At 43.1% G+C, this 27,001-nt stretch overlaps 1 long non-coding RNA gene across 2 annotated transcripts in view; it reads right to left on the minus strand.

Annotated features, from left to right (window-relative positions):
* Positions 1–394: 394 nt before the first annotated feature.
* LOC140697687 (uncharacterized) overlaps positions 395–27,001 on the minus strand; it is a 79,176-nt gene continuing 52,569 nt past the window's right edge. For both annotated transcript variants that reach the window (XR_012074901.1, XR_012074902.1), the window contains exons 4-5: positions 19,104–19,221; positions 395–761 (exon numbers count right to left, since the gene is read on the minus strand). This is a non-coding gene — a long non-coding RNA (uncharacterized lncRNA). The remainder of the gene's footprint in view (positions 762–19,103; positions 19,222–27,001) is intronic.

Raw genomic sequence — 27,001 nt, forward strand, 5'->3', positions numbered from 1 at the left:
GCTAAGGGTTCATTTCAACTATGGGCTGCACAGATCCAGATGGGACTGTGAAAGAGGAATGAGGAGCATTAAATACTGTGAATTTTGATGTGTGTGAATTTCTGAGCAAGTGAAGGTTCTCTTTAGACATATTTATTAGGACTTCACATTTTTAAATAGGATATAGAAGTAAAAGAAAAAAAGTGAAAAGAACTGTTTTCTTTTCACTGCCTTGGTATTGATAACTTGATGGTATAGTCTGGTTGTGGAAGAAGCTTCTGGATTCCACATTTGTGGATACAATGACTCAGCACTCAAAGACCTAAGTGCCATTCATTCCTATTGCACAGTAAAAGGTCTGGAAGGACTCATTTCAAACACCAGCAGTGTCTCCCTCGGGAAAAAGGTGAATGGAAACCTTTACTTTTTACTTTATTGGTGTCGCATGTGTTTTATTTTTCATAACAGATATTTATTCCATTAAATGTTGCAAACACATTTTTTAAAGACCTCATTGAGGTTATTCAACTCCAGGAAACAAAGAGGTGCTGGAACAACGCATTGGGAAAGAGGGTTTGGCCAGAACTGATGGTCTCTGATTCTCTAATCAGAGCTTCTGGTGTCAGCTGAGGCCACCCCATGCCTTGGCGCTCCTGTCCCTTCTTCCACAGAGACGATTTGCAAACAAAGTTCCTTTGCCAATCTGCCCTTGGGATTGAGGCGTGAGTGCAGGGGGCGGAAGGGCAGTGTGGAAGGTGGTCCTGGTGGGCTGCGCAGGGAGTCTGGAGGTAAGAGAGACAAGGTCAGCCAGCAAGGTCACAGCTGGAGACACCACACCTTTGCTGGGATTCTCCACCTCTGTCTTTGCCAGATTCTAGTCTAGCACTTTCAAGGCAGAGACCAGGACTCTACTCACCTCCCGTGAGGTTTCCAATCTCACAGGAGAGTAGGGAGCAATTGGAAGTGCTTCCCCTGTTAAGAGGCCAGCGAAGCTCTAAGGTGCTGCAGATTTCTTGCTAAGAGAAATGAGAGACTGGTCTTGACCCCAGACCTAGCACGCAGCACTGAGAGGGGCTCAAGGTGAAGAAAACAAGGTAAATCTCTGACTCCAACCCCCAGTGACTAGGAGACTGAGCAGTTCTTTCAGGGGCCCTGCTGCCCAACTAATGAGTGTTGTTTTTTTTCCAGATCATTAACTCTCTTTTCAAAATTCTGGGTTAAAGTGTACCCTCCACACAATTTTTTACCTGTCAGGGAGGAGGGTACGGTGGGATTTATGTGGTTTAATTCCCATGTAATTAGTCTGTGTCTTTCTCCCCTTTCCCCAATAAAAGTTACATCATCCTTGGATGTTTTCTGCATGTATATTCTGCATGTACAAACACACAGAATTCTCTTCTGGGTTAGACTTCCCTATGTTTCTGCTGCCCCAACAACCCTGCTCCTTGTCTAAGTTCGTCTCTGATGCCTTCCTCCTGCTTCCATCATCTTTAGCCTCAAATCCTGCACCCAAATATTGAGACTGGATATTTTAGATAGATCTGTAACTTGATACCCAACCCCTCAGTGTTCTTTTAAAACTTGAATCCAAGGTAACAACCCTTCTACTTCAACAATCTCTTCTGAAACAGAGTCTGTTTCAGACTCATCAGTGGCATCAGATTGATGACGCTGACCGTCCTTTTTCATGAGTTTAGATGGTCTTGGGGATTTTCAGGTGGTCTCTGATAGAAACACATGTGGTCCTCCCGTAGAACACCTGCCTCTTAGTCATGCCTCTTACAGAAGAAAAACGGAAGTTGAACTAGAGTTTCTTGTCTTGCATCACGTCCGGGAAACCCTCAAGGGACTACAGAATGCTGAAGACCAGTGCCCTGACCGGGCAGACTCCCAGCTCAAGGATGACAGGAGGGACTTAACCTCAGTGAAAGGCCTAATAGTTGCTGATGGGACCTATCCCATTCTTCCAAGTTCCCAGGCCTATTTCTGCTCTGCTTCTCTATGCCACACCCCATAAAAGCAACAACTTAACGAGAAGCAGACTTGAAAATATACTGCAAAACATAGAAGCAACAATGTCTTCAGTGCCTAAACCCAACATCACTGTAACATCATACCCCAGACAAATAGGTAATACAGAATTAGAATTTTCTTTCTTTCTTTTTCTTTCCTTTTTTTTCTTTTTGTCTCCTTTTGCATCTCTCTCAGGAAAGCTGAGCTAATTAAAAAATAAAAGTAACCAGCTGGTAGAGATCTTGGATCTGTGCCTTGAAGCCAAGGTAATAAGCCTTTTGAACAAACTGTGAAATAAAGGACAAGGGGAAAATTCAGAGGACTTTTGCACAGATTCTTTCTTATCATTTCATGACATGGTTTTCACATCGGATATTCAACAGCCCATCAATCTGATCATGTCACAATTAGTCCCACTTCCAAACCTGATTAGCTACTCTGGTCTTGTTTCTTACAAAGATCAATTTTAGATTTTTCTCAATTAGGATTAAATGTCAAGCAAAATGTAGTACATGAAAAGTGTTATTAAAATTATCATAATAACAACTTATGCTCCCTCCACATTAAAGCACGTAACACATTTGCCTACAACGTATGGTTGAAACCCTTTTCTTCTCAAACTTAAAAGAAAAGCAAAAGATACTGGAACTGAATATGAATGAAACATTCTATAAAAGTTTTGCAAATGCTGCCCTAATTCATGCAAAATCAAATTAATCTCCATTGGATTAAGGTTTACTGGTTCAGGTCCACACATGGTTGCCAAAGATGGGGTGTTAAACTCCTTAAAGAAACAGTAACTTAGGAAATATCCTTTGGATTCTCACACTTTGCTATTTGAACAGTCAGGGGCCCTTTATGCATTAGCAATGAGACTGAACAGCGCTGATTTTCCCTGGGAATTATAGGAGATATTCTATTTTTAACCAGAGGCTTAAAAAGTGTGATGAAATCAAAGCTTTAAATCAGTCTGCCTAAGACCTCAAGAAAATGTTCTCTTGAAAGTAACCAACCAACAAGACTGCAAAAATGAGGAGCAGATTGAGGAAATCCTGGCTAAAATTCTTGATAGACAATAGTTGCTGTTATTCCTCTTTGCCATGAAAGTCTGGTGTCTGAATGATGGTTTAAGAAAAGAAAGGAAATGAGAAACACGACTTCCACGTGATCAGCCAGGAACTAGCAGAAATCCCCAGCTGCTGGCACTGACGCTAACCTCAGCATTTTTATTCCTAACCAGTTCTAAGAATGAGATCTCAAAGGTAAGGCCTGGGGTTTTAGCTGACAGAAAAAATGAGCTAAAGACATCTTCAATTTACATTTTTGAAAATGAAGGAAAGTATCAAGAAAAAAATTAAAACTATGCGTTATTCAACACCCCAGGAGTGTAGCTATAACAACTAATTCTAATACTTCAGGTGTCTCCAACCAACATTTTTGAGAAAGAGAGCTAGATCAGAGAGTGTGTATGTGTGTGTGTGATCTTTTAAAAACAAAACTGGGATCCTACCACGTATAAATTTTACCATCGATATTCATTAAAGGGCTGTCCCTACAGGCCAAGCTGTGAGAGGCTGTTCCTTTGTCTCTAACACCGAGGGATGCCAGTCACAGCACAACAGTGCAGGTACAAAAACAGTTCCTATGTTTCTCCTCAGAGCACAAAGGCTGATAGGATGAAGTGACCGTAAGAGTTAGTGCCCGATACAGATGGCCAACAGCACATGAAAAGATGCTCAACATCGCTAATTATTTGAGAAAATGCAAATCAAAATTACCATGAGGTATCACCTTACACTGGTCAGAGTAGCCATCATCAAAGAGTCTACAAATAATAAATGCTGGCGAGGGTGTGGAAAAAGGGGAACCCTTCTACACTGTTGGTGGGAATGCAGCCACTGTGGAGAACAGTATGGAAGTTATTCAAAAAACTAAAAACAGAGTTGCCATATGATTGAGCAATCCCACTACTGGGCATATAGCCAGAAAAAAACCCAAAAACTCTAATTCAAAAAGATACACACACCCCAATGTTCACAGCAGCACTATTCACAATAGCCAAGTCATGGAAGTAATCTAAATGTCCATCCACAGATGACTAGATAATGCAGATGTGGTATATATACACAGTGGAATACTACTCAGCCATAAAAAGAACAAAATAATGCCACTGGCAGCAACATGGATGGAGCTAGAGATTATCACACTAAGTGAAGTAAGTCAGAGAAAGACAAATATCATATGATATCACTTATATGTGGAATCTAAAAAGAATAGGACAAATAATCTTCTTTACAAAATAGAAACAGACTCACAGACATAGAAAACAAACTTACACCTACCAAAGGGGAAGGAGTGGGGAGGGACAAATTGGGAGTATGGGATTAACAGATGCACACTACCATATATAAAACAGATAAACAGCAAGGGTTTGCTGTATAGCACAGGGAACTATATTCAATATCTTATAATAAATTATAATGGAAAGCAATTTTTGAAAGAATATATACAATGTATAACCGAATCACTTTGCTATACACCCAAAACTAACACAATATTGTAAATCAACTACACTTCAATATAAAAAACTTTTTTTAAAGTTCGTGTCTAAAGGTGGAAATTCAAGGTGATATGGAGCCCATCACCTCACAAAGAATCATCAGGTTTGCCATGTTCCATTAAGCAAATCCTACCCTTACAAAGTATGGCAAAGTCTAGTCCTGGGAGGCTGTGATGTGTTCAGGAACCTGGTGGCTGATATAGGAAGAAATGGACACACAGAGGAAAGGCTCCCTGCCTCTACTGTGAGTCTTAGGACCAAAAGTGGAGGAGAAAAGAAAGCCATCATGAGCACCACTCACCAAGTGCTCAGCCAGCCATTCTATTAACACCATTCCCTGCAGCCCTTATGACAACCTTGGAAAGCAAGAATTTCTTTTGCTGTTAATAAAACCAAGGTTCAGAACCCAAAGTCACCAGCTACCAAGTGGCAGAGCCATAACTTAAATTGAGATCTCTCCATCACTGACCTCACCATTATTCAACTTGTTAACACTGGAACTGGGTCCTTTTGTCTCCTCAGTTACACACAGGATGAAAAGGGGACTCCAAGTGTCTGCAGAACCTCATAATCCAATATATCATCCACCCATTCATTCACTAACCACTAAGCACCTTCTGTGTACCAGCCACTCTTCTAGATGCTGGTGATATAGGAGTGAGCAAAGACAAAGCCCTTGGTTTGCATTCAAGATAAAGAATATACAAATGATAGATAGATAGATAGACAGACAGACAGACAGACAGATATAATATGTCAGGTGCTGGTTAAGTGTGCACCTTATCAAAGAGTGAGGGTAAAGGGGACAGAGAGTGGTGGGGAGCACAGTATACTGTATAGTTTCCTGCAGCTACCATAACAAATTACCACAAATTTGATGGCTTAAAATAACTTACTCTCTTGAAGTTTTGGAGGCCAGATGTCCAGCATCCACATGATCAGCAAGGCCTTGCTTCCCTGGGAAGCTCAGGGAGAGCCCCTTTCTGGCCTTTTCAGCATCTGGGGGCTGTTGGCATTCCTCATGGCTGAATCACTCTAATATCTTCCTCTGTCTGCACATGGCCTTCTCACAGTTTGTCTGTCTCAAATCTCCCTCTCAGGGGAGGGTATAGCTCAGAGGTAGAGTGCATGCTTAGCATGCACGAGGTCCTGGGTTCAATCCCCAGTACCTCCATTAATCTCCCTCTGTCTTTTGTAAGGATATTTGTCATTGGATCTACGGCCCACCCAAATTATCCAAGATGATATCCTTACCTCAAAATCCTTAATTACATCTGCAAGGACCCCTTCTCCAAATAAGGTCACCTTTATAGTTCTGGGGATTAGGATGTAGACATAACTTTTGGGAGGCCACCACTCAACCTGCTATAGGTCGCTGTTACTATTTCTCATGGGGTGGTCAGGAAAGCCCTTCTTATTAAAAGGGCATTTTGCAGAGAGCTGAATAAAGTGAGGAACATATGGGGATACCTGGGCCAGTGATTAGAGGGAGGAGGAAGTCCAAGAGCCTTGAGGTGGGAGTGTGCTTGGGGTGTCTGAGTCGTAGGAAGGAGGTCGTGCAACTGGAGTAGGGTGAACAACAGGTGAGTGACATGAGGAGAGATACATTGTGACAAAGGACCCTGTTGCCTGAAGGTCACAAGCTGTTTCCATCGTGTGACCCACAAGAGGCCAGCGAATCTACCAGTTGGTGAGATGACCATCCAAGGACAGCACACAGCCACATTTCTTCAAAATCGTTCAAGAGCTCTGGCAGTAAACTTTATTATCAAATTATATATTCCAGTCTATCAATTATATCCCTACTATTTTATAAATTGACACCTCTGAAAGAATTGCCCTGACCCACATCCCTGACCGAGTTAGATAATCTTCATTATTGTTTCCTTAGAACCCTGTCCACAGCTGTCTCACACCCACTGTGATGTGCTGGCATGGGTTGTCCCAACCCCTTTAGGCTGGTGTGTCTCCCTGTATCATCTCCAGGCTTCTTGAGAGCAGGAAATAATTTTTATTTATTCCCCACACCTATACATGTCTAGCATACAACAGGCAAACAACTAACACCCATTGAATGAGTGAATGAATGAATGAATGAATAGTGAAGATCTTGTTTCATCCATGCTTGGAATGCCACCCAATCACACTCCAAAGAAAGTTTTAGCACTGAAGGGTTTATTTAACCTAGTAAATGTAACTAAGAATACATTTATCTTCATAACTGAGATGAATAAAACAAGAGACAGAGCTTTGCTTTTTATTATCACAATATGGGCACTAGGAGGCAGGAGACCTTGGTTCTACTTCTATCTTTGCCAATAACTGTGTGACCTCAGACAAATCACTTAACTTCTCTGGGCTCTGGGTCCTCACTGGCAATAAGACCCAGAGTCAGTCATTTCAGCCAGCTGCCCTCAACAATTCAGGCCCTTTCTGAACATCCAAACTGAGCTTAAGAACCTCCTTCTCCATGATTCTCACTGCCTAATCATCTCATTTGGTTTGTTTCTCAAACTTCTCTGCTGAAATAAGCCCAAAAGCAGAAGAGAGCGAATGACTTACAATTCTGAGCTGCCCTCAGAGGCTAGAAATCTATGTATATATTTTTAAAGGAATAAATGTTTAAATCTGAGCTGAATATTTAAAATTAATGCATGAATTTGTATTTTACTTTATATTTTATCCCACAGTGTATCTGCTTGTTTAAAAAATAATGTATCTTCTCCACCAAACCTTTGAGGGAAATCATTACACAAAGGCACTCTGCAGAGTGGGATGGTTCTTTCTTTCTGGATTGTCATTCAGGAATTGGGGAGCTTCTTAAGAATTAGAAAAAGATTGCTTCCCTGGGCACACACAACCCCCAGCAAAGATTTCCACCCTCCTGTTGCTGGAAGCACCCTTGGGGCAGGCTTGGTTTCTGTCCACTCACCCCCTCAGCCGCAGGCCTTGGGCAGGTCACAAAGAATAACTGAGGCATGTGGGGGTTGGGGAGCTTCCCTGGTGCCTCTGAAATCCCCCTACAGGGGCAGCAGTCTTCTCTGGCCACCTACAGTGGACCTTGTTCTGGGCATTCCTGGACCAATATTATGGATTACCTTGGGTTTTCCCTCCTGGTTATAAAACCTCTGTCACAGAAGTTCCTTTTGCTGAGTTGTTTTTAGTCCTGACCCTAAAGCAAGCTTACTTTTATTTCTTTCACTTTTCACCGTTGGCAGAAAACTCTTTTCCCATTTACCTCTTATCTGAAAACATTTAACCTCTCACTGCTCCTCTATCACTCTTTTCTTCCTAGAAACTTCTTATCTTTTGCAACCCCCATCCCCCTCCAGGGGAAGAGAGCCGACTCTCACTTTTGAGCATTTACCAAAAGTCTCTGGTTCAGGCGCCGGGGGAGGGGGCTGGCTCCTTCAGGCAGACGTGGAGGCCTCTAGACATTCCCTGGACAAAGGTCCCAAGGAAGGATGACCTAGAGTAACTGGGTTTCTGGGGAAAGCCAAGAGGCCCTATAAAGTCCTTCCAGACAGTTCTCTCCACGCTGCCATAGATATCAGAAATAATTTCTTTAGCACTGATCTGTGTAAGACTCTATCAAACACTGTTTTGAATTACAAATGAAGAAGTGTTCCCATATACTTCACCAAACACACATGTTAAAAATGGCAAAGACTAGAGTTAACTTAGAAATTTTTGTAATTTTTGTGAACAGTTGGTGAGTACAGGCTTGGAGTGGGGGGTGCAGTATAGAAAGGGCTCCAGAATACACTACTGGGGCAGAAAAATTATTTTCAGCAGAAGACATTTGGGTTCCTAAAGTCTCTTATCTGCCTCAAAGTAGAGTCAAAGAAGTAAAAAAAAAAAGTCAGTTGTCATAAATTCCTTCCCCCTGGGGGAGCAACTAGAGATAAGAAGTCTCAGGCCACACTTACACAGACACTGTCACAAAACGATCATATCTCCCAGCTATTCTCCTAAGGGCTCATTTATCTCTCTAGAAAGTTATGCTTTCCTGTAAATTTTGTTCTCCCTCTCCCCTTCCCTATTAAGATGGTACATAAGCCCCAGTTTTTTAAACTGTCCCTTTGAGTCACATTTTTCTGTGAACTCCTGTACATACATTAATAATAATATGTGATTAAATTTTGTCTTGTCTCTTGCTACTCTGTCTTTTGTCAGTATTTGCAGGCCTCCAAGAACTAAACCTAAGAGGTTAGAGGAAAAGGGTCTAGGGTCTAGGATAGATTAACGGAAGAGAAAATGCTAGATACTTAATTACTCTATGATATATAATACTTTGCAAAGCATAAGCAAGTTGAAAGTTGAAAGATTCTTTGGTATCTTTAAAATGTAAACTTTATACAAATCATGCAAATCATACTTTAATACCCCTCTTCAAGTTATTTCTGGCATGTGACATTTTGCATAGTACCTCCATTAAGCTTGCTTCTTGATTAGAAGGCAGAACAAGAAAAAAAGTAGTGCATTAGGTGTTAGGACTGGATATTGAAAATCCAGGATCTAAAATCGGAGAACAATATTACCTCCCACTGAAAGATTATATAAATACTACTGTCTAGTCTTCAAACACAGGTAATATTTCTTTTGATAATTATATTAACTTTTTAAAAATTTAAACTAAATGTTGTTAAAAATGGACAAAATACCCTTGGTAAAACATTTAGACAGCAAGCAAAATGAATGAACCAAAACAAACAATGGGATGAATCTCAACAATTCAGTTAATAGTAACTAGAAAAATGTAAAGTGTTAAAAAAAAAGTTACATGAAACATTACTCCCTTTTCATAGAATTTAAAACAATGACAATAAAGAGATATAAGTTTTAGGAACCCATTTGCTGCAGTTAAACTCTATTAAAAGGAAAGCAAGAAAAGAGAGTGGTAGATTCAGGATGAAACAATCATGGCTGGGGAGGTGGCAGGGGAATGAGATGGGAGTGAGGGAATCATGTGGTCACGTGAAAGTTATTAGAAAGATCCTAGTTTTTATTTGGGATGGTGGCTTCACAGGTACCTACTACGGTATTTAATAATAAAAGGGAAAAAAAAGAAATTGAAAAAGTTCAGAAATGCACAAATATGTTATGTATCATAAATATGTAATATAAATATTAACTTTCCAGTCCAAAATCCCAAAAGTGTCCACTGTATCACCTTCTTGTACATCCTTCCAAAATTTTTCATCTTAGTATTTGAAAGCATATTCTAATTCCCCATTTAAAAAGCACCTGCAAGCCCAGTCCAAAGGAAAACAAGTAAGTCATGAGGGAGGTTGCTAGTGTTAACGGTGATCGCAAGAAGAGACGCTTGAGTAACTTGCACAATGTACAGTGCAGTCAAGTCTTTGAAAAACAGAGTAAAGCCTTAAGCAAAGGGCCTGGAAACAATTAGTAACAGAAACCACAGCTTCCCCTAGGCTCAACCCAGGCTGCTCTCCCCTCAGGGCTGCTAGACAGATAAGTCTTGAAATGCTTTCTGTCTGCCCTGAACTCCTAAGATTATATTCAGAGTTATCAGAGAGGCTGATGAGGGCAGAGGACTCTGAACAAAGTGTCAACCACCTCTCCACCCTCCAGAAAACCAGACTTCTCAGGTGCAGAATCCAGCAGAGGAGAGGTTAGAATTTCTCTTTTTATAGGAGAACTGGGTATAAAATCTTTGTAGGTCTAGACCCCAAATGGGCGGAACATTTTAATTCTTTATTTATAATTTCTTCCTGGGGCAAAGGTCAACTTGGTCCTTTCAAATGGAGAACCCAGCTCTCAGTCTCCAAGCAAGCTACCCCTTTAGCCCCTCCATAAAAAAAAAAGGTTCCCCAGCCTGCTCCTCAGGCTACTTCCTCAATCTCATCTCGCACCCCCACTTGACCTGCATGTGCAGCAACTGGGAAGGAAGTAGAGATGAAAGAGGAAATTGTATCCCTCACAATTGCAGAGGGGCTTAGATGTTGTAGCCAGATTCAGGGTGTCGGAATTCTACACCATCCCCACCATTCCTCTTCACCAACTAGGCTGCCACCATTTCTTCAATGAGCAATCAGATTTCACTAACATTTCACCACACATTTGGACTGTAACCAGTAGTGTGCTGGTGTTTAACAACTGGCTGTATGGGGAAAAGGAATCTGTAATATTTGTTGATTTCCATGGTGTAATTACTCCCACTATGGCCGATTTCAAGCTACCAACATGATGTCAAGGAATGCAGAACTGGAAAATGACATACACATCTCATGAGCTGGTTTGAGCAGGCTCCCTTATACCACAAACTCCAATACTTTCATTATAGTTTATTATTATTTGCGTAAGTAGCTCTACAATTGGTCAATATTTTATAGCCATGCCCCAGTTTCTTCATTTTCAAACATGGGAAAATAAGACCCACTTCTCCAGACTACTATGAAAATTCAAGTTGCAGGCACATAAAGATTTAATTCATATCAGTCCTGTTTCTCTCATCTCATTCCTTCTTATCACCTTCATTCCTCTCCCTCATTGGGAACACAATCCTTCCATGGACCGAAGCCCGGGGAAGGGCCACCTGGAGCCCAGGAGATAGAGAAGGGCTCCAGTTGATGGCCAGCTGGAGTGCCAAGAGGACCTTTTCTCATAGAAAGATGTTAGCAAATGCTACATAACATCGAGGTCTATGCCATGATTGGGTCTTCCTGTAAAGGGTTCTGTTTCTGTCTGGCATTCCCAATTATGGTGCCCTTGAGGATCTTTGTGGAAATGGACAATGGGTACTACCTGGTGACATCCTACACAACAGTGAGTTCCACATGGTGGTAGATTCTACAGTAGCACTCATCCACTCTCACAATTTTGAGTAACACCTATATTCTTTTGAAGGCAGGTAACAATTCAAACTCTCAGAAGCAGTTGAAGAATATACTGCTCATATAACTGCATGACAGGTCCAGGGAGGAGGGTTATGGCTAGGGTAGCTCCCAGAATTCCTACAAGATCTGCAAGACCCCAAGGACTAGCAGCCAGGACACGAAACTACCAAGACATTTCATCTCCAAACACTGCTTATCTCTGCTTGCTCTGGTTTCTCTTTGAGTGTTAATCACATTCTTTTCCTGCTATAGACAGACTCTGCCAACAAGCTGGAGAAGATAGCACCATAACTGTCAGTCCCACTGAGCCCACACTGAATGATGGAGAAGTAATCTTGCAAAAGATGGTGGATGGATGGATGACCCCATCTCTGGTCTAGTGCTGTCTCCTGAACTCCAGATCTGTACATCCCAGACATTTCCAGTTGGATAGACATCAGGCACTATGTTAGTTTGCTAGGGCCGCCATAACAAAGTACCAAAAACTGGTAGACTTAGAACAGTGAAATGCATTATCTCACAGTTATGGAGCTCAAATATCCAAAACCAAGCTGTCAACAGGGCCCTGCTCCCTCTGAAGGCACTAGGGAATAACCTATTCCATGTCTCTCTCCTAGCTTCTGGTACTTCTTTGTCTTATGCCTGCATCACCCCAATCTCTGCCTTCATCTTCACTTGGTGTTCTCGTGTGCATGTCTGTCTCTGTGTCCAAATTTCCAGTTTTTATAAGGACAGTCATATTGGGTTAGAACACACACTCATGACCTCATCTTCACTTGATTACACTAGCAAAAATCTTATTTCCATGTAAGGACACATTCTAAGGTACTGGGGGTTAGGACTTCTATATGTGAATATCAGAGGGACACAACTGAACCCATACCAGGCACTGTAAGAACTCCAGTAGAGAATTGATCGTCTTTGTTCCGGTCTCCCGCCCTGTTCCCTAAATGGGTTCCTTTCCCGAGACATGTTGTGCTGCTCATAGATAACCACTGCATGCCCTGTCACACAAACCAGGAACCTGGAAGTCGTTTTAGTCTTCTCTTTCCTTCTACATTCAGTCTCATTAAGTCCTGCCAGGGCTACACCTTAAATGTCTCTTTAATAGTTTCCTCCGTGTCCAATTCCAGGGTGACACCACTTTAGCTCAGGTTCTTACTACTTCATGTCTAGAATGTTACAAACACCTCCTAAATGGTCTCCTTACCTCCAGTTTTGGCTCACTGACCTGCACACTTCACTCCTGCCCCTACCACCAATCCATTCAATACCCGGAAGCCTACGTGATTTGTCAAAAATAGAAAGGTTCTTTTTTTTTCAACCATTTCAGAATTTTTTAAGTCCCAATAAACAAAGACGAAGCACGAAGTTCTTAGTAAAGCCCCCCAAGGCCCTGATACTATGATCCCTTTATAGTCTCACCTTTGGCCATTCTCCTCCCTAACCTTCAACCAGACTGATGTGGCCACAGTTCCCCTAAATGAGGCCTCTAATTCTCCCCACCTCTCAAAGGCCTCCTCATCCTTCAAGGCGCAGCTCAAGAACTTTCTCTGGAAAGCCTCCTGCCTCAGTCTGCTGATGCTGCTGTAACAAAAAAATCCTCAGACTGGATGCTTAAACTACAACCATTTCTTTCTCATATTTCTAGAGATGGGCAAGTACACCGTCAAGGAGCCAGTAGGTCGGTGTCTATTAAGAGCCCGCTTCCTGGCTTGCAGTGTGGAAGGGAAATCAAAATGGAGTCAGCACTGCTACGAGAGCTCTCTAAAACGGAGCTAGAAGGATGTGTGATGATATGCACATCTCAGTCTGGGTGGAATCTGACCTGCGACACTTACTGTCCTAACAAAGGCAACCAGAACTTCCAACAGAACCTCAAGACGCTTATCAAACCCTTAACCTAAATTGACTCATCACAGCCACGCCTTGAGGACAAATAATTCCCTTCTGGCATCAGAACACAGATTCATGGCTTTTGCCTTTTTAAGCCCCTGGTTCTTTCTCTTCCCCAGAACACTCTTTCCATTTTACCCAAATCTGTGTCTCCCAAATTGCAATTCTTAAAACCCCAAATTTTAAATTTTAGGACATCCAGCTAGTGTCCAAGAATTGCTTGTTGGTGTAGGAAAACTCCTTTCTTCATCAGAACTGGAGTCAGAATTCTGTTAGGCATTGGTCGTGCCGAGCAGCAATGGAAGAGGCGCTAGAAGCCGTCCCAGTGAGTCCTCTCTGGCATGAGCAGGTGGACCAGCTGGCGGAGGCCCTTCTGCGGGCAAAGGGAAGCTAGGCAGTTGGCAGGCAATGATGACTCAGCTCCCATCGGACCAGGACCATGTCCTGGCTGAGGCCCTTTGCTAGGTCCTTTCACCCAACTCTTCCCAGCAGGACACCCCCTCCCTTCATGGGCAACTACAGAACAAACCAGCTAAATGTCAGTAATAGAGGAGCTAGAATATTCAGTTCCTGCCATGTGACAATGGCCTCTCCTTTGGACCATAAGCTAGGAAGGACAGGGACTGTGTCTTCAGCTTTGCAGACCCAGCACTAAGCACAGGGAGGGACACTTGGAGGCTAATATCACCAGCAATGGCCATTTACTGAGCACTATCTATGCGCCAGACACTGCCAGAGCTTAATGTGTACTCAGTCTTTTAATCTTCACAATTTTATGAGGTTAGGGCTATTATCATCTCCATTGCATAGATGGCGGTACCGAGGCACAGAGAGGTTGAGAAATTCACCCAGTGTTGCACACCTAATAAGAGGCAAACCAGGGATTTGAACCTGGGCTCTCTGGCTCCAGAGCCCACATTCTTAGCTTGTATACTCTAGAGCCTATCAAGTAATACTGATTAATCTTTATAAATAAAGTTAAAACATTAAATACTCTCATTTTATTTAAGTACACACAAAATCACTTCTGGGGGTCCCAGGAAGGTCACTTCAAAGCTATAGCTTCATCCTTTAAAGCAGCTGAAACATGAAACCACTATCTGGGCAGCAGAGGCCATAAATACTAAGAAGCCATAGAGAGAGATCTGCCTAGATGGTGGAGTAGAAAGACCCTGAGCTCACCTCCTCTCACAGGCACACCGAAGTCACAACTACTTACAGAACAACCATCAGTGGAAAAGACTGGAACCTACCAGAAAAGATCTTCTACAACTAAAGATATAAAGAAGGAACCACAATGAGATGGGTGGGAGGTGCAGAGACGCAGCATAGTCAGGACCCATGCCCCTGGGGACAGTGACCCACAAACAAGAGGATAATTACAAGTGCAGAGATTCTCCCCGAGGGAGCAAGGAGTCCGAGCCCCACACCAGGCTCCCCAGCCCAGGGGTCCTGCACTGGAAAGACAAGCCTCCAGAACATTTGGCTTTTAAGGCCAGTGGTGTCATTACTTTGAAGAGACTCAAAAGGCCATGGGAAACAGACTCCACTCCTAATGGGCGTGCACAAAATCTCACACACTCTGGGACCCAGGACAGAGGCAGTCATCTGAAAGGACTCTGGGTCAGATCCACCTGCTGATTTTGGAGAGTCTCCCAGAGAGGCAGGAGGCCACTGCAACTCATCCTGCTGACACAGACACTGGTAGCAGCCAGTTTGGGGAGCTCCATCTACCACGTTGACCCTGGTGCTGGTGAGCACCATTTTCGCACCCTCCCTCTAGTTTATTAGCACCAGGACCCAGCCCTACCCCTGACCAACAGCCTGTAGGCACCAGTGCTGGAATGCCTCAGGCCAAGCAAATAACTGGGTGGGGACACAGCCCCAGACCACCAGCAGACAGGCTGCCTTAAGACCCCCTGAGCCCACAGCCACCCTGGGGCATGTCCTTGCCCTCCAGAGAGCCCAAACCAGGCTGGATTTTTATTAAGGGATCCCAGAAATGTTTATAACAAAAGCTATCTGATTTTACAAACATGCAAGTACTAAATATACAGAGTTACCGTGTCTAATGCTATGAGTTAGAGGATTTTCAGAGGAAATTCATCTTTTTAAAGCCTTCCTGAAGTCTTCCTTCTGATAAAGATAACCAGCAATGAAATGCAGGCCTCAAAAAAGACACTTTTAAAAAATTAATGAATTTCAGTAATCAGGTTGCAGGTTTATTAAATTTCTTCTTATGTGCTCTTTAATATAATCTATAACCACCATCTCTTTTATGTAGTTCTTGTGACTGCCCTGTCAGTCACACTGCTGATTTAAGTCATATTTACTTTAGCTTTAGTCAATATTTGATATTTTCAGTAAATGTTATACTCTTATACTGCTTAAACATTTATTAAGCAGCTAAAATTGAGTCTTTACCTCATTTAGTATTTATCTTTGAACAGACCAGGAACAGCACTGCTGATCATAGGATTCAGAACTCATTTTAGTCGGCTTGACCAAAGTCACTCTGCATACTTGGAAATGTGTGTGACCAAAGCACTTCAACAAAGAGAAACCAGCCTGTGCAAGAACCAGGAAGCCCGTTTATCAGTGATTCTACCACCTCCAACCCTAGTTGGAAGAAACTAGTCAATCTTAAGAGAAAATTGCAAATTAACTTCTAGTTAATCTTGAAGCCGAGGCTGAGTAGGTCAATGTACTCAGAACAGTTCTCCTCCTTGAACAATACCTCATAGGCTACATTTCTTTTTTATCAGGTGAAATTCTGAAAATACAATATTTTCCTCCAATAGCCGGAGTGACACAGCTTCTACGTGACCTTGTAGAAGGTGGGAAGAGAGAGGCGAGACTCACTTCTTTGACACCAGTAAGTGCTCCGAGTCCCACCAAAGACAGGAAGGCCACCCTCTAGTGAAGAGTCGTGGATCTGGAACCCAAGCTCATTCACCCTGCAGGCATTTGTGAACCACCTACTACGTGCTACTGGGTGCCAGAAACTATGCGAGGGGCTGAGGCTCAGGTGCTGAACAAAGGAGACCAGCTTCCTGCTGCCTTGGGGAGAGACAGACCAGAAACTATGCGAGGGGCTGAGGCTCAGGTGCTGAACAAAGGAGACCAGCTTCCTGCTGCCTTGGGGAGAGACAGAAAATAGGCAAATAAACAAGAAAACATCGACTTGCTGATCATTTCAGGAAATTTTAAGCAGGATAATTTGATAGGTAGTTGACTGGTATCTCCTCTGGATTGAGCATCAAAAAAGAGCACCCATGTCTGAGGTGGTGACAGCCGAGTCTGAAAGCAGAGACGGATCCAGCCGTGGGAAAAGCAGGAAGAAGAGAATGCCCAGAAGAGGACACAGTTACGCAAAGGCCCTCAGGCAGGAAGGAGTCTGGCAGCTTCTGGGAATGGAAAGAAAGGCAACCCCCCCAAATGTTCACAGTGATTGTGTATTAATTTATAAAAAGAGAGAAAAAAATGTTATTTGGCAGGGGAAAAGTTCATATCCTTTAGCATTTGTGGACATCAATCAAAATGAAATTCTGAATAAAGAAAAAACTCTGGGGGGAAAGGGTATAGCTCAAGTGGCAGAGCACACGTTTAGCATACACAAGGTCCTGGGTTCAATCCCCAGTACCTCCTCTAAAAATAAAATAAATAACTAAAGCTAATTACCTCCCTCCCCTAAGCCTCCAAAAAAGAAAAAACTTTTAGGCACACTGATACTCATAGCAGCATCAATAATAATAGTGAAAAAAATAGAAATGACCTAAATATCCAACCCTAGCTGAGCAGTCACATAAATTGCAGCGTGTCTATTTGTTGGGGATTATATAAAGCTTCAAGAATTTTGAGATAACGCTAAATGAAAACAAGTAAATATAAAATTGATGCTCTCAGCTATATAGAAGTTTAAAAGGAAAAAAAAGGAAATATAAAATTGTTTTTAAAATTATGTTAGGGATAGAACTATTTCCTACTCATTCTCTAATTTTCATGCCTTTTAATAATCATGAATTACTTTTATGATTTAAAAAAATGCCTTCCTTAGGAGTTTGGGATTAACAGATACACATGACTATACATAAAATAAATAAACAACAGGGACCTACTGTATAGCGCAGAGAACTATATTCAATATCTCAGTAACCTGTAATGGAAGAGAATCTGAAAAATAATATATATGTGTGTGTGTGTGTGTGTGTGTGTGTATAACTGAATCACTTTGCTGTACACCTGAAATGAATACAACATTGTAAATCAACTATACTTGAATAAAACAAACAAACCCTAGTGCCTTTAAATAATATACTCCTTTCTCTCCTCTCTCTTTTGGCTCCCCCAAAATATTTTTCCCCTTCCCATCCTCCACCCTAGCTTTTATTCAAGAGTGGAGGCGTGCATGGATTCTTCTACTCCACTGCAATAGACAGACCTAACCGTGGACAGGAGTATGTACGAGTGACTATGTAAACACCAATGAACCACATACCACGTAAATCAGTGGCTATGACTGCTGACTTATAGTGGGCTGTGCCATCTGCCCAGACACTGCACTGAACAGTTAACACCTGAATAATACATGAAAAGAAAAAGGCCGTGGTGGGAGGGGAGAAGAGGTTTTGATATCCTGGAGGAAGTGGAACTCCCCTGCAGGGTGGGGCACTAAAGACGGGGAAGATTAGCCATGAGACCTTGAGAGAGGGCGGTTGCAGGTCCGGGATTCAGAATCATAAGAAAAATAGGGTTTGGGGAGTGTCACAGATCTGATTCGCTGGAAAACAGAGAGATTTGCAAGTAGGTAATTCGTTGGTGTTGTGGGTTGCATTGTGCCCTGCAAAAAGATATGTTGAAGTCCTAACCCCCAAACCTATGTATGTGACCTCATCTAGAATAGGGTCTTTGCAGGTGAAATTAGTTAAGATGAGACTGTACTGGAGTAGGGTGGGCCCTTAGTCCACTATGACTGGGTTCCAAGCTTAACCACAACAACAAGGAAACTCCTGCTTCACGGGTTTATACTCTAAAGAAGAAAAGACAAGGGAACACCTCTTCTGTGACTAGCACAACCAACAACAGTTTGAGTACAGAGATCAAGAGCTCAGGACATGTAGCATTACACTGTCCGGATTAAAATTCCATCTCCACCACACACTCGCAGTGTGTCTGTGAATTACTAAATCTCCTGACCTGAGTTCATTCATTCACAAAAGGGATAAGGACAATGCCTACCTCATAGCACTGTCGTGAGGGATTAAGTGGATTCATACCCATGACACCCTTAAAACAATGCCTGGCACACAGTAAGTGCTCAATGAAAGTGGCCCGTGACTATTACCATTATTATTACCATGAAATTAAAGATTCTGTGGGAAAGCGAGTCATCAAGAATGATGCTTAAGGTTCTGCCTGATCCACTAAGGGGAGGGTAGGACGTTCACTGAGACAGGAACACAGGAAGAGGAGCAGCCTGGGATGGTGTTACTTTTTTTTGCACATCTTAGGTTCGAGGGAATGATAGGACACGAGAAAACAGTTGTCCAGAAGCCACTGGATATAAATTTCTGGAGCTCAAGGGACAAGTGTGGATTGGAGTCAAAAACTTTCATAACCTCTTAGCATCCTAACCACCCTTTTCTGGACACTCTCTATGTTCTCAGCCTCTAAAACGAGGTGTTCAGAGCTGGACGCAACCCTTCAGATGTGGTCAGACCAGTCGAAGGCATACGTGTGTCTAGGAACAAGGGGCAGTTCAAAGTCAAACACAGTCAAAGACAGCGAGCCCCTACCTTTGCCAGTGTTGTGCTGGGTGTCAGGCACACGGTGATCAGTGACGCACACTCCTGCTCTCAAAGAGCTTGCTGCCAGTAAATCAGTCATTCCTGAGGTGGGGCTAGAGCTCTGTCCCTAATGGAAGAAAGAAAATGTTCTTTGGATTTTTTTTTATCTCAATTTAATTTCTAGTGGCAGCCCCCATTCTGTTGGGTGGCAGAAACTCAATTTCAGTCCATTTGGGTTTTCCTTGCCCTGTCCCTGGGTTGTGTCTGTTTAGGTTCCAGGGAGTCTCCAAAGGCATCCAGAAGGTGATCTTAGAACTTTGCTGTCAGCTGTGTGTGCTGACGTTCACTGAGATGGCTGTTAATTTCTCTGGTGCTAAGTTTCAGTCCACACAGCACCTGCTGAGTGGTCCTTCTGTTCTCCTCCTCCCTCAGGGCTCCTAAGATCTAGGACTCTCTTGCTACCCCCTCCCTCCCTCCTTTCCTCCTTCTCTCCATTCTTCGCCCTCAACCCCATCTCCCTGTCTCCACACCTCTCTGAGGTGGTCATGGGGAAATGCTGGGAGGCCAACTGTGGTGCTGTCTAGCTAACACACCACAAAGCCATTTCTATCATAGGTCCTCCAAGGAAGCCTGAGCCCCAGAGAGGCACAGTCTACAAAGGGAAATTTATCAGAGACCCACACTGTCTATCTACTCATCAATTCCTCTCCAAAAGGGGTCCCCCAAATAAAAGAAATACTGCAAAATAAAAATATTCTTACTGTTCCCAAATATTATCATACTTCCTAGTTCACCCTGTCTCTGCCCATTGAAGCCAGGTGGATCCACCCACAAGGCTAGACTCTGCAGTCTTTAGAGTCTCATGTTTTTAACCCAAGGTCCTCTCTCCATTGCCAGACTCCTGGCTCCATGAGTTTTCTTCTATTCTGATTATTCCCAACACTCTGAACTTGGCTCAGTCAACCTCACTCCAGCTCAATTGGTTTCACCACCTCCAGTGTCTTCCGGTGTTTGAGGCAGCAGAGGGAGGTGATCAAAACTAGGGGAAGGTAGGGAGATCAGAGAATGTTAGCTGCAATCCAGGCAAGATGTGATGAAGGCTTAAACTTGGGCAGGACCAGTGGGTGTTCACTCCAAGGCCACTCCAAGCAGCTGGCTAGAAGGTGTAGTGCCATAATCAAGGCTAAGAGATCAGGAGAATCAGAAAAGCTGGAAGCAGGTCAAGAGGGATTCTGAAAGTAGAATAGAGATGCTCCTGGTGGCTTTGGGCAAGATCCTCCAGCAGACCCAGGTGGTGTAACAATTACATTTAAAGGTTGACATAGGACAGTCAGAGAAATGAAGACAGTGAAGAAGAGATAGATTTATCTACAGAATCTGGTAACCAATTGGTGTGGAGGGCAAAGAACCTAACAAACCCAAATTTCATATTGTAGGGAAGGAAAAAAGACTTTTCTCTACCCTCCACGTTCAGTGCTAGTTCTGTGACTGAGACCACAAACTGACAACAGATCAGATTAATAGGAGGAAAGGCATACACATTTTATGCAATGTTAATGTTTTCATTTTTTTTTACACAAACAAGAGGACTTACTAGATAAGAAGTGAAGACCCAAAAAGGTAGTTAGACCCAGGGGCTTATCATCCATTTAACCAAGGATGATAACTATGTGAAGAAGTGACAAGACAAAGGAACGGGGTTTGGGCTTCCAGGGGTGGCAAACTGCGGGAAGGTAAATATATGGGGGAGCTAACAGTAGAAAAGGGTTTTTTAGTAAGGTTTATTTGTGCAGACTCATCGCAGTGACAACTGTCTGTCTCTAGGGATAAGCGGTGCTCTCCCCTGGTATGGAAGAGGAGAGGGTGAACACCTTGACAAGGTGAAACTCATGTCCTACGTGTAGACAGAAAACGGGAGAGCAGAGTTCTTTCTGCATTTTTACCTCTGTCACCTTCAGCTCGAAACAATTCTTGTGCTCTAGTGGCATATGTTGGGCATATTCCGATCCCATTCAATATTCGAGTCTTGGGGGCTTAGGGGAGGGGGAGAACATGCCCAGGTTTCCAGCTTGGAGCCCGTGAGAAGTGGTGGCATTCATTAATGCAGAGAAATCAAGCAGGTAGGAGAAGGGAGAGGATGAGCTCAGAATAGGTACTGTGCGAGAGGCAGGGAGCAGGGGCTGGAATTGTGGGAGACGGTGCTCGGAGAGTGTGATGCTGGAAGTGTCCCAGGAGAAGCAGCTCTGAGTCATAGGAGGTCCAGAATGTGGTCATGATATTGAAAGAGACAAAACTCCTTAGCAACAAACAGGCCCGGGACCTGAGGGCTGCGGGTGTCGGGTGGGTCGTCCACATGGACACAGAAGCCATCCCAGACCGAGGCTGCCCTCCCTGACATGCTGCTTCACCTCTCTGTAACCATACAACATGTCAGCCATCCCTCCCAGCCTCTGTCATCCGAACAATCTAGGAACATTCCTTTTACATTACTCTTCAAGTCACTGATAGAAATACTAAGCAGACCTGAGCTTGAACGTGCTTGGGGAGTTCCAAATAGATCTTTAAGGTTATGGATAATTTTGTTTTCTATAGTCAGGAAGAAATGTCAAAATAATGTTCTATGTATTCAGCTGACTAATAGCTCACCTCTAGTTACTTTCCCATGACAGCTTGATCACAGGGCATGGCAGAGAAAGAAGGCTGGGCCATTCATCTTGTGGTTTATTTCCTGGATTTTTTCATGTATTGGTAAAGTCGTATTTCCTGGAATCTGCTGAGCTCAGGCCCCACAGATAATAAAAAGCTCTGCTTCTCTCAATAACATACATGCAGAAGCAAAACGGTCCTTGGGCTTTCTAGCAGCGATGGGTTTTCTGTTGCATGCGGACCTGAGAAACTCAAATTTCATATTCAAGCCTAGGATGGTAAAGAGGATGGGAGAGGAGCAGGAAGGAAGTATGGGGGGACGCTGTTGCTAGTGAACAGCCTGGAACGAAGACAAATTGAGTCAGAGATGCTAGATCCTCTGGCTGGGCCCTGCCCCTCTGAGCTCTGGGAAGTGGCTGGGTCACTGAACTCTGGTTTCCTCTCTGCTAAGCAGGGGTCACACTTCTTTACTATGCCTGGTTTAGTAGGTTAGCATGGGAATAAAGGTGAAACAACGGGTGGGAAAGTGCTTTGTAAACTCTTAGCCTTTAGAAATGTGCATTGTTTTGATTAGGGAAGAACCGCACTGGCGCTGCAGACATTCAGCACGTCTTCGTTGCTAGTAACTCTTTGCCTGTCACTATGCATAATCCTTTCCATCCAGCAGGATCCTTTGAAAACTCGGGCTGTCTGAAGAACTGCTTGATTCTGGGTGCCGAGAAAAGCTTCTCCTGCCAATCTAACCTAAACCCGGGCTACCTCCGGGCCCATCTCAGCACCAGGTGGCAGGGGCAAAAATCTGAATGTAAAACATCTTAATGAGTAATTTTAAATTTCCTGATGGCAGCAGGGTGCAGCCTGGAAGGAGAAATTACACTCCATCGGAAACACTCTCAAATCCTCGTTAGACAAGCCTCTTGCCAAAGCCTGTCATTCTTACTCCCATTTTTCATTCTTATGTGGATAATTTTTAGATGCTTCTATCTGCTCATGACCTAAACCACCCAACAGCTCAGCTTTGCAGGTACATTAGAGCAAGTGCTGTGAATACTTAATTTTTTTTTTCCTGATGACACTTAATTTTCCAGGTCACTGCTTCTGCCTTGAAGCTATGTATGTGTTGTGTTGGACTCAGGATGCTGGCAAGGGGAGAGAAAGACTTTCAAGCCTTCACCTCCCACCCTCCTTCAGCCCCTGGACAGAGCTTGCTAACTCAGGGAAGTGCCTGCTCTCAGAAGCTGGAGTCTCTGGGTGGGCGGTTGGGACCATGCTCTCATCCACCCCCTCCTGTCTCTCCCCATAATAACCACTGCTCCACAAGTCTGGGTCCCCAGGCAGGTAAGTGGCTTATAAATTGTTCAGTAAAGGGTAGCTGTTAAGATTACTTTGTGCTGCGGGGTAGTCAAGAGAAATAGGACCCAAGGAGACTTTTAAGATCTATTCATTGAGGTGAATAGTGCTTCTCAGGTTCTAATACAGAACCTTCATTCAATCCGGCAAAGACCTTGGGGAAACAAAAATCTAGTCCTCTGCCTTTCAGTTAGTTTGCGTATGAGGCTGGGACAGGTCGAGTAATTTTCTGAAGGTCACTCATTTGACAGGGCCTAGACCCAGGTCTATGTCTCTTTTGGGTGGAGCAGGGGAGGTGGTAGGAGTAATTAGGTTTGTTTATGTATTTACTTAAATACTGGTACTGGGGATTGAACCAGGACCTCACCCAGTGTAGTCATGCACTCTACTACGGAACTATACCCTCCCTCCTAGAATCATGTCTCTTAAGGAGGCCTTTCAGTTCTCCTTAAGACAGCATTCACATGCTCTTGAGAGAAAGTAACATTTGCCTTCTAGAAGTGTCAAGTACAAAGCTGTGAAAATTGATCACTCTATTGTTTTGACTCCCTTTAAGATATCTGGGTCATCTCAGACTGTGGCTAATTAAACCCCCAGAGCTGTGTCTCCAAACTAGTGGGACAGAGGCTGAAGTCGATGCCATCCATCCTGAGGTCGACAGATGTACCATCACGAGGGACAGAGAAAAAAACGTAGTGAACAACAAAACAGCAACATGACAACAAAGGAAAGATCTTGACTGTATTAACCACATTTTCTTTTTTTTAAAAATGTGGCAAGGTGGGAAAAGGAAGAAGTAGGATGTGGCCTCGAGGACTGTAAGTAAAAGACCTAAGACCTGTGGGTAGTTGCTCAGAAATCAATGTAAAGAAATACGAGATGAGGTCAGACTCTGCCACTACAAGAAATCAGAGATGAAGCTTTTGGTCTCTCTGGCTTTCAGGCAGGCACTGTCTCTCATCTCACACACACACACACACACACACACACACACACACACACACACACACACACACACACACACACACGGTAAATATTATGAATGCAGCACAAGCCACCACATCAAAGCTCATGATCAGCCTAGTTCAAGATTGCTACCACTCCAGAACTTGAGATGGTTTATTTGAGGAGGTTTTTAAATGCTACAGGCTAAAAAAGCCTCTGGACCTTTCTATTTCTCGCCTTGAAACTCAGTTGAAAAGTCCTTTTCTTCTTCCCCTACCTCCCCGAGATGGAAGTCTGTGATTCTGAGGAAGGCACAGAACTAGGGAACCGAAAAACTGGGACTGTTGTCTAGAGAATCGTTTAAAAGTCCACATTTAACCTATGCCTGAGGCTAGGTTGGCTTGCTAATGGAGGGAAACTATCCTATGGGAATAGAAGGTCCCCCCTGCTTAATCTTGATGGGCCACATTGTTTGAAGGTCCCCCCTGCTTAATCTTGTTTCTACAAAGTGCTTGCTCCACCACAGAGCAGAAGAAGCTGGAAGAATAAGCAGAGGAATGAGCGTGAAAAGGGCAGCCAAGGAGGAGATAAGAAGCCACAAAGAAGAACAGATAAAAGGACCCAGCTGAGACCCCAAGAGCAGGGGTTCTGAGGTCAAGCCACCTGGGCTTACTGCGCCCCTGCTCCAGCGCCCCTTTTCCTTCTCCCTTGAGTAAATAAAGCAGCTTTCATTCTGTCCCTCTGCCTCAGCTGTGAATTCTTCCCCACCTGCAGGCCAGAACCCACCTTTTGTGGGCTCTCCATTCTAAGGGGGAGTATCCCATCTGCTAACAATACCATTAACAGTTCTCGAAGATGGAGAACAATGAAGTGCTGTTCAGCTGACCAGTAACTGAAATCCACTGGCTGGACTCCTGCTGGTGAAAACACTGCCTCAAGCATCTGCCTTTGTGGTGGCTCAGAAAAATTCAGATCAGTGTTGGCCGTACTTTCCTTGATCCTCTAATGGCATCTTTCTTCCCACACTCTTTTCAGATCATCTTTTCATTTTCTTTGAATTGGTAGACTTTTTTAAAAAACAGTTTTAGGTTGGGGGGAGGGTATAGCTCAGTGGTAGAGTGCTTGCTTAGCCTGCACAAGGTCCTGGGTTCAATCTCCAGCACCTCTATTAAGAAATAACTTAGTAAACAAACTTAATAACACCCCCTCAAGAAATGAAAAAAAAGTTTTAGGTTTATAGAAAAATTAAGCAGAAAGTACAGGGTTCCCACATCCCCCCTGCCCCTCTCCCAGTTCCTTTATCACTAACACCTTGCGTTGGTTATAAGCTAATATTGGTTACAAGCCAATGTTGATATGTTATTATTAACTAACCTCCACAGTCCACATTAGGGTTCACTCTGGGTTGTACTTTCTGTGGACAAATACACAATGTCGTATATCCATCATTACAGTATTACACAGAGTAGTTTCACTGCCCTAAAAATCCCCTGTGTTCCACCTGTTTCTCACTTCTCCCCAACCCCTGCCAATCACTGATCTTTTTATTATCTCCATAATTTTGCCCTTTCCAGAATGTTACATAGTTGGAATCATACAGTATGTATGCTTTTCAGATTGGCTTCTTTCACCTAGCAATATACACTTAAAGTTCCTCCATGTCTTCTCACTGCTTGATAGCTCATTTCTTTACAGCCCTGAATAATATTCTATTGTCTGGATGTCTCACAGTTTACATTTTCACCTACAGAAGGACATCTTGGTTGCTTCCAAGTTTTGGTAATTATGAATAAAGCTGCTATAAACATCCGTGGGCAGGTTTTCGTGTGAACATATCTTTTCAACTCCTTTGGGTAAATACCAAGGAGCATAATTACTAGATCATATGGTAAGAGTATGTTTCATTTTGTAAGAAACTGTCAAGCTGTCTTCCAAAGTGGCTGTACCATTTTGCATTCCCACCAGCAATGAGTGAGAGTTCCTATTGCCCCACATCCTTGCCAGCATTTGGTGTTGTCAGTGTTTTGGATTTTAACCATTCTATTAGATGGGCAGTGGTACCTCATTTTCATATGCAACTCTCTAATAATACATGATGAGCATTTCCATATGCTCATTTGCCATCTGTAGGTCTTCTTTGGGGTGTTGTCTGTTCAGATCTTTTACCTACTTTTCGATCGGTTGTTTTTTGTTTCCTTACTGCTGAGTTTTAAGAGTTCTTTATATATTTTGGATGCCAGTCTTATCAGATGTGCCTTTTGCAAATATTTCTCCTAGCCTGTAAATATTACCTCCCAGCCTGTGGTTTATCTTTTCATTCTCTTAAATTTCCATCTATTTTTTAAATCAGTGTGTTCTCTATCCTTTTCCTCCCTGTTTCCTTGGCAAAGTCTTCTCTTTTTTTTAACATTTTTTATTGATTTATAATCATTTCACAATGTTGTGTCAAATTCCAGTGTTCAGCACAATTTTTCAGTCATTCATGGACATATACACACTCATTGTCACATTTTTTTTCTCTGTGATTTATCATAACATTTTGTGTATATTTCCCTGTGCTATACAGTGTAATCTTGTTTATCTATTCTACAATTTTGAAATCCCATTCTAGGCAAAGTCTTCTCTGTCTGAAAACTGGAGAAAAGGAAGGCTCTATATCAAAAAACCCAAGTTCCTAGGACAGAAGCCAACAAACCCAGGAGTCTTGAGACAACCTGGCAATCAGAGCCCTAAGGAGCATTGACTCCAGGCAGCTATAGCATTGGGCCTAGGCAATAAGACCTGCTCCTGCCTCCTCGGAGCCTAGGATGAAGCATCCTAGAAGAATCTGGATGCCCTTTGCAGATTTTTAACTCCCAGTGAGACAGGAAGGAAGGAGGCAGCGCACAACCATTAAAGCAGTGACACAGCAATTGAAGATAGGACAAAAGCAGGTTAAAAACCTGACTAGGCCCAAGATGGAAGAA

The sequence above is a fragment of the Vicugna pacos genome, chromosome 8 (genome assembly GCF_048564905.1).
Source record: "Vicugna pacos chromosome 8, VicPac4, whole genome shotgun sequence".
Classification (NCBI taxonomy): domain Eukaryota; kingdom Metazoa; phylum Chordata; class Mammalia; order Artiodactyla; family Camelidae; genus Vicugna; species Vicugna pacos.